This window comes from Macrobrachium nipponense, chromosome 3, assembly GCF_015104395.2.
Source record: "Macrobrachium nipponense isolate FS-2020 chromosome 3, ASM1510439v2, whole genome shotgun sequence".
NCBI classification, from domain to species: domain Eukaryota; kingdom Metazoa; phylum Arthropoda; class Malacostraca; order Decapoda; family Palaemonidae; genus Macrobrachium; species Macrobrachium nipponense.
Window position 1 is genome coordinate 43,041,224 of NC_087202.1, and position 8,411 is coordinate 43,049,634.

Consider the following 8,411-nt stretch of genomic DNA (forward strand, 5'->3'; position numbering starts at 1 on the left):
AATATGTATAAGGTATTCATGATATGATATATCACGAGTGGATTTTAAGTATTAGGACAGATAGGAAAGAACATGTCTGGGTCTATCTGAGGGTATTCTTTCCAAGTGCCAACCAGGCAGAGTACAGACAGGCAGGTACAACACTACAAGAGAGGACATCACTACGATCGACGACACTGTCTCCTCCGTACATGAGAGGCCTAAGGCCACATGGGAGGTCTTCAGTTTCCCTCCATCCATGAGAGGCGAGAGCCACATGGGAGGTTCTTCAGGATCCATACCATGAGAGGCCGAGAGCCACATGGGAGGTCTTCAGATTTCCCTCCTACATGAGAGGCCGAGCCACATGGGAGGTCTTCAGATTCCCTCCATACATGAGAGGCGAGAGCCACATGGGAGGTCTTCAGTTTTTCCTCTACTCAGGTGAGGCACATAGCCAGCTGAGAGAAACAGGTTTGTATCCCTCCCGCACTCAATGAGTTTTGACCTTAGGGTAGAGTGCAGGGAGTTTTTCCCTCCACATATGGGAGGCCTAGAAGGCCACACATGGGAGATTAGTTTGGACGAGTGACAAATGAACATGAGACTGACCCGCGTACTCAATTATATTGACTGACAACTGGTACAGTGGAGGGCCGAGTAGATTTGATTCCCCACCTCCAAATTAATGTTGTTAATCGGGCTTGTTCAGGTGTTCAGGGGTGTATTGCAATATGAAGTTTTTATTGTAAAACTAATATTGTAATACCTACCTGAACACCTGAATGATTCCCACCCTCCTCCCCTCTCATACAGAGTTATTGAGTTATGATTGACGTGAGAGGGCAGGTGTGACCGGCCCGTGAGGCAGGGCTATCAGTGGTGGGCTGGTAACTAGGTAACGAGGGTGTTTGCCAGGAGATTGGCAACACTGATCGTTTATTTTAACCAAAGATTTGGTAAATTTTTGATAAATGATGGTTCGGGCTGGTAAGTGACCAGGGCTTGTTCAGGTGTTCAGGTAGGTATTACAATATTAGTTTTACAATAAAAACTTCATTTTGCCTTGCGTTATTTTACTTCTGGTTGGTTCAAGTCATATACGTTTGCTGTAGTTACCTCTTCGGGTGGCAACCGAGAGGTCTATTGTCTATTTTAAGGACATTTAATCGTTACTCCCTGCAGCCTTCCAGGAGTTTCCGATTTATCTTTTACCGTTGTATGGTAGTGTTCTGACGACACAAACGCATCTATATATTTAGCGTTTTCTGTTTCGCTTAAATATACCAGCTTGAGAGTCTTTCTGCTCAAAAAATAACGGACCTATTTCTTCGTAGAATAGGGTAGCTGGCAACCCAGACATAAAGTTAAGAGACGACGTTCGTAAGCTGCTGGCTGCTGCTGTCACGCTGTGTCTGTCCTCCAGTCCAACCGAGCCAGTAACAGATCGTGCGCTGTCATTTGCTGTAGGTTACGTCTCTCTCTCCTGCGGGATTGACTGACTAACCGTATCTCTGTGCTGACGGTTACGTCTCTCCTGCGGGATTGACTGACCTAACTGTGACTAACTTGTATCTCTGTCCTACAATCACGGACTTTAGCCTAAGATTGAGGGGATTTCTTACGTGAATGAATAAACGTTGCATTCGTTTTGCCTTACTATGTTCAACAGAGTTATCTCTTAATCCTTTCTGTGCTCGTTACCGCACGGTATGGAACTACGAGTCTATCGCAACATTGCACTTTTATATGCTCTCCTGCTTAGGCAAAGCGCAGCCTTATTAGGGAAGTAAGCATACTCGGGGAGGGAATGGATGAGCTTGCTGGGGACCATTTCCTTCCTGAAGAAGTTTGTTTCCCCGAATAGACTGCAATTCAGACCACAGTTTTTTCCTACCGGGAAACTGAAATATTATTCAAGATCTAGGAATGATTCTGAACATCTCTCAGTGCGTCTATCACCTGAGGTGATAGAAAGAAGGTGCCGGACATCTGGATAGGGTTTCAGATGTCCTGGATCTTAATCTGAAAGAAGTAAAAGCAATTCGGTAGTCCCTCCAGTCCTCGAAACGAGTTTTTGGGAACCAGTGGTCCAGATCAACTCTGATATTCCACAGCTCTCTCATATCTTAAGAAGTATCTTCTCTCGGTCCTTGTTCGAGTTTATGAGAGAGCCTATTATAACAACAGGCGTAGAATGTAACGATCCTCTACAGGTTCGTTACAGGATTGCAAAAGTCCGTACGAATCGTTTCGATCGACGGCAGCAACTATTCACTTCCGAGTGGAATCTTTCTTTAGAAGTAAGTTGAGAGTTGTGTAGACTTTAGGGACGCCCTTTCATTCTTCTCTTCGATATGTTGAGGACGAAGAGGCTTCTTCTTCTCTGCATCCTTATTCTCGATCCGGGATCGGTACCATTAAACGCATCCTATGATATTGAACGGGGATGGATGTATAGTCTCTTTTCCCCTTTTTCAATCGCTTAGGAAATGTAATAAGAGGATTTATGACGTCACAGGGAGCGACAATGACGCTGATCGTCCCATGTTGGCCTTCAGTATCCTGGATTCACAGAGGTCACATACTTCCTAGTTCACTTTCCAAGGACCTTTTCCGAGAGAGTCGGTCTACTCTAACTCGAAAGGTACCTATAACCTCTCCGCTCTGAGTCTAACTACGTTCAGACTATCGAGATGTTGACAGGAATAAGATTACCGTCTTCCATTTCCGTCTGAAGAATGGGATAAGCTGGCAGTCACAACTATTAAAGAATACGCAAATATGTTGTTGACGGCCTTTGGGCTCAGAGATTTGCGTCTGTCAAACAACAAAGCCCTTCACGATCTTTGGAGTTCTGTGGAATCTCGAAACTCGCTCACCATCTACTTTTTGTCTCACCTGTTTTCTCGGAGTCAGACACTCGTGCGAGATCAGGCGACATATAGTAGCCCTAAGTTTCTTGTTGACGAAGTCTGTTGCGTTTATACACCCCCGATGATCAGGACTGAATCGCCTTTTTGCTCCTCGCTCCTTTCTCCTGGCACCAGAAGCTCGAGTCAGGAGTTGATTCGCTGACGACGTTGGGTTGCGTTGATACACCCCCAGGTTTGCTTAGATTGAATCGCCCAGGCAGTCCAGACACTCATCCTTCAGCGAAGAATAGTGCCTTATGGTCTTCAGGGTACAGCCTTGCTGTCCTTGATTCGTCTGACTGGTCAACTGGTCGGTCTCCTGACTTTAGTACAGACGGACTGACTGTGCATGTCCAGATCGAAGCTTTCAATATGGAACTTAGACGTAGTCTGAAGTTCTTGATGTCAAAGCATTCGAACCTCTCCTACCTGTTAACTTCTTGCATGTGATACAGGAAGGCCTTCTTCTAACCACCCTAGATACGACAAAGAGGGTTAGTGAGATTTTAAAGCCATCGTCACAAGTTTTGGCTTTAGAGAACACAAGGCGGTGTGCTCTCTAAGCCTTCCGCTTGTGCCTAAGAATGGAAAACCCGTTTTGTCCTTGGGCCAGGAGCTTGGAAGCAAGGATGGCACAAGTTAGTGGGCAGGAGCCAGAGAGAGTCCTGTGCCCTGTCGGGTCTCTCAAGTGTTTTATCTACATAAAACTCAAGAAAGTCGAAGTCATTCGGGCAATCTGCAGTGTTCCGAAAAAGACCAGACTTGCCCATATCGAAGAACACCCTGGCTTTAGTGTTAAGGAGTTCTTTCAAAAAATGCTCCTTCATTGTGGTTTGCACAAAGATTTGAAATCTTTTTATCTGAATGCTCACGAGGTGATGGGCGCGGCCTCGGAAGCATTTCAACAGAGCATGGCACTCCAGCAACATCCTGAGTACCATGTTTTAGCGAAGCAAAACTCTGTGCTTCACTTCACACTTCCCTGCGAGATGTGAAGATGGCATATGAGATCTGCTGCTCGCTAGGGCCATACGTGTCTGCAGACACAATCTTGGGGGCAAGAAGTACCACTCATCCTATCCTGTAGAAAATGGTTAGGAAGAGCTCTTAATTTAGTTGTTGAGTCGCCGACAACGGCGACTTCTTAACTCTTAAGCCTTAGTTAACACACCTTAACTTTGGCTAGGTGGTCAGGTGGTGATATATATATTTTTATATATATATTTATTTACTTCTTAGCCCTCATGGTATGGTCAATATGGTCTAGTCACATTGTGGTCACGCCCCCGTTGACAGATCATCTGGAGTGCACCAGCTTTATAGGTCTCTACCTCGCTGGCAACTCTAGTAAAGCAGAAGCAGACTTCGGTGACAGTAATCACGAAGTCAGCTATGCTAAGAGGTGGAACCAAGATGATAAATCATCTGCATGCATTTGTTTCCCAAAATCCTTCTATTCTGTCCCTTCCCACCTCCAAAGGTGGGATTCAGCTATATATATATCTGACAGGTAAGTTTCATGAACAAAATGATATTGTTATGATACAATAAGTTTTGTTCATACTTACCTGGCAGAATATATAATCAAAGTACCCACCCACCTCCCCTCAGAGGACAGTGGAAAATAAATAAAAATTATGAATAGAAAATGGGAATGGTTCCTGATACCCGCCTCACAGCGGCGAGAATGGGTACTAACCACCTGGCTGACCACTGCGTGTGTCGGAAGTTTTTAAAATTCTGTCGGACTTCAGAAAATACAGCTAATATATATATCTGTCAGGTAAGTATGAACAAAATTTATTGTATCATAACAATATCATTTTGTCGAAAATTGCATTTTTCCTAACTATACAAACCTGAGGTCCTTTACATATAGTCCCTCCTCATGCCACCCATCACTCTGCGTATTTTGCATGGGCCAAAAGCAAAAGTGATTTGTTTACCTCCGCGACTGTCGGACAAGCAGTTAACTACTGTTCTCTCCCTTGTTCGAAGCTTACGACCGATTCCACGCTGCCGCTAGCTACTTCCTATTGTTAAAGGACCTAAGGTTTGTATAGTTTAGGAAAAATGCAATTTTCGACAAATTGTCATGGTCCGCTAGTACGGAAATATTTAGATTTATGGTGAGTTTTTGAAAAAAATATTTGTTTACGTCCGTGCGTTACGAATTCATGCATTATTTTGTTATAATATTTTCTCTGTGTTGCTTTTATCGTTTTACAATGTGTTATATACCAAAATGATTGCAATTTAGTGTACATTACAACGAAAAAAAAGTAACTTGTTACCTTTAACCGTTTTGCTCACAGCGCGATTTTGAATACAATTAATATATTTTGAAATTTTTTGACGTTATAATATGATAATGATAATTTGTTTGCGCTATCATATATGATAATGATAATTTGTTTCATTTCTGATGGTTGCATACTAAACTTCAGCCAATGACAATAAAAGGAGACAAAAATGAACTCTTAATCTTGAAAACTAAGCGTGCTGTGATTTTTTGAAAAAAATATTTTTTCCGCTTCCGCGCTCACTCCGAAACACCTCTTGCACACGGGAGACAATTTTTATTTTACCGCTTCGGCGTTCAAGGGTTAATCCATCCTTGGGGACCTAACCTAGGTCTTACTTGTTTGAAGTAAATATTGTCAATAGTATAGGCATACCTTAAACACCAGTACACCTCACTGGTGTCTATGAAAATGAAAATCACGTTCAGGTTCACAAGGGCAAATTACAGGCTTTAACCCACCTTTTGATGCATGACATTCAGTATGAGTATTTTAGTGGATATCAGTCCTTAGTCCCATGTTATAAATTGTTTCTTGCTCTTAATTATACCCTCTTGTTTTTCAGTGACCCTGTTATGAAGCAGTTCATACTACATTTGGATGATACATTAAAGCTGGGATCAAAGTTTGTGTTGGTCGATTTGGACGAGTGTCATCTTTTTGTGCAGCAAGAAGTTTATAATAGTTTGAAGGTAGCATTTATATTTGAACAGTTTTGACAGTTTTGCAGCAAAACCGTGGCTTAAAGAAATTGTCGTTAAAAAGTTACTTTATAAGACTTGTAATATTTGTATTGCCACAGGCAAATACTGTTTGTTCCTACACGATATACTAATACAAACCATCGGTCTTTTACATAAGGAATTACTTCCAGTGAAACTAGAAACAGCCATTAAACTTTCGTACAAGGTGGCTAGGCAGTTTACCATCCGGTAGGAGGCAGTCCTGCCTGCCTGGGTGTAAACAATCTAATTGTTTGTATGCAGAGCAAACTTTGGTCTTAACAATAGTATAATCTTCTAGCGTCAGCTGGAAACCGGTTAAAAAACAATCACAGATTGTAAAGCAGGCAATGTGTGGCATCTGGCAACTCATGCTTATACGAAGTGGAAGCTGGTCACTGACCAGGCTTGGAACATTGTGATGCATCAGTCTTTCTTTAATCTCCCTTGAGGTTGACATACATTTCGCTCTCCTCCCCTCAAGTCTGTTTTTTTTATCTAAACCCATGATTTTGTTTTATATTTATCCAGCCCAGAAGTCCCGTGAGTGTCAATGTTTTTAGACGGCCTTCCAGGATTCCCATATTCATGTTTCTCTGGGACAGATGGAAATTGCAGTAGATGTACTTCAAGCCTTTTCCTCTGCTTTGTCTTCGACTGTTTAATGTGTAATGCTGGTCTGTCTCCCAAGGGGATATTGCTCCTTCAGGGAGAGAGGGGCCAGCTACATTTTGTTCTTTTGCATTTTACATTTGATATAGTTAATATATTTTGTAAAACATTTGTATTACGACATTAATTTTTTACGTATTTATCTTTGATTTTATCTTGTTACGCATTTCCTGGGTGTTTTAGTCATTCAGAATTTGTGTTTCGGGACACTTGAGATGTTAGAGGTTTGTGTTGCAGACAAGGTTTATATGCTAGGATTTGGCTTTCAAGCATAGGAGTATTCCTACACTTTCTCAACACGAATTTCAATGGCGGACGATCTCCAGTTACATTGGTTCTGTCTGCTTGCATGACCAGTCATGTTTGCCGTCTCATCCCTTTCCCGTCATTTTGGTTGGAGGGGCGCGAGTCGTACAGTTCACTCACTTCCCTTTATTGTTACTGACAAATATGATTCTTTTCGCTCTCACAGGATAAAAGATATCTTCTTTCCTGAGGAGAGAGCATGTTATGTGTTTCTTTACAGGATCTTCAGTTGTCACCCCTGTTTCTTGCGTTGAATTCTGGCAGCGGCGGCATTTTGCTCAGAATGCCACTTAGAATGCCACTCCACTAATTTTGGTATGGTCATTGGTGCTGTGAGGAGGGAGAGTTTGGAACCCAGTCAGTCCTGTCAGTGGTGTGTTCCTTGGCATCATCAGAGCCCCTTTTTCCTGCTAGCCGACGATATTGCGAGGGTACCAACCTTAGAGACAGCTTTTCCAATTTGTGAATATCGTCTCCCTATGATGTTTTGCCATCCAATGATGTTTGACTTGGTACTCCCTTTTGTCACATGAAATAAAATTGTAGTACAATTTTGTTGAATGTTTTTCTGCGCTTAACACATTGTTTTGTATATGTGACTTACCCAGTAATTATATAGCTTAAGAGTTTCTACTTGACGGCAGCCTAAGTTAAAATTTCGCAGGTAGTGCTTCGATGGCTCAGTTTAGGTCTATAGTGCCATCCCCCTACGGCAATACTAGGAATGACTTAGCTAATCACGTTATTCTGTTTTCTGCCACACTCAAGGAAACATCGAGTGCTTACAAAAGCTTGTTTTTATTTTCTGGCTATATCACCGGATTTCAGTAGTGTTACAACCACCAGAATGCATTCATAGCCTTCGAGCAGGATGAGTCACGTCATTTAGTTTACTTTGTTCAGATTAACATCTAGCTGGATACTTACAGTTTCCGGGAATAATAATAGCCCCACCCAGACAACAGTCATGTTCGCGCGACTGACCAGTCTCGATGGTGGCAGACGCTTCTCCTGCCAGGCAAGAGTTTCATAACCCTCCTCAAGGAAGCGTTCTCTCCACTGCTGCTCCGTCAGGTCCTCCTTTCCAGGTCGCGCTGGGGCCTGCTGCTTCGGCAGCCTCCACAGCCCCTTCCTGGATGGGAGAACCTTATGCTGTCCTGAGGAAGTTGGCGAAGAAGATGAGGAAGATGTTGTTGTCGTCGTCGTCTTCTTCTTCTTCTTTTTCTTCTTCTTCTTCTTCTTCTTCTTCTTCTTCTTCTTCTTCTTCAACTTCCAAGGCCCCCAACCAAGGAAGAAGAAGGTGGCCTGTCCCCTGAGACAGGTGTGTCTTCCGCTGGTCCTCCCGTTCCTCCAGGAACGGGGCCCGTCTCTCCTTCCTCAGGGAAGAAGACGGGGACCATGGAGGTACCAGCGGTGGTTGGTACCTCCTCTCCCAGCTTCAGAGGTTCCACCTCCGGACTGGGAACCGTCTCGGCCGCTCGCTTGTGAGTATCACCGAGTGTACGGTCACCTAC

General features: G+C 43.3%; 1 protein-coding gene across 1 annotated transcript in view; it reads left to right on the top strand.

Annotated features, from left to right (window-relative positions):
* Positions 1–5,753: 5,753 nt before the first annotated feature.
* Positions 5,754–8,411, top strand: part of LOC135221718 (zinc finger HIT domain-containing protein 1-like) — a 44,999-nt gene continuing 42,341 nt past the window's right edge. The window contains exon 1 of the mRNA XM_064259502.1: positions 5,754–5,889. The gene's annotated coding sequence lies outside the window, so the exon portion shown is untranslated. The remainder of the gene's footprint in view (positions 5,890–8,411) is intronic.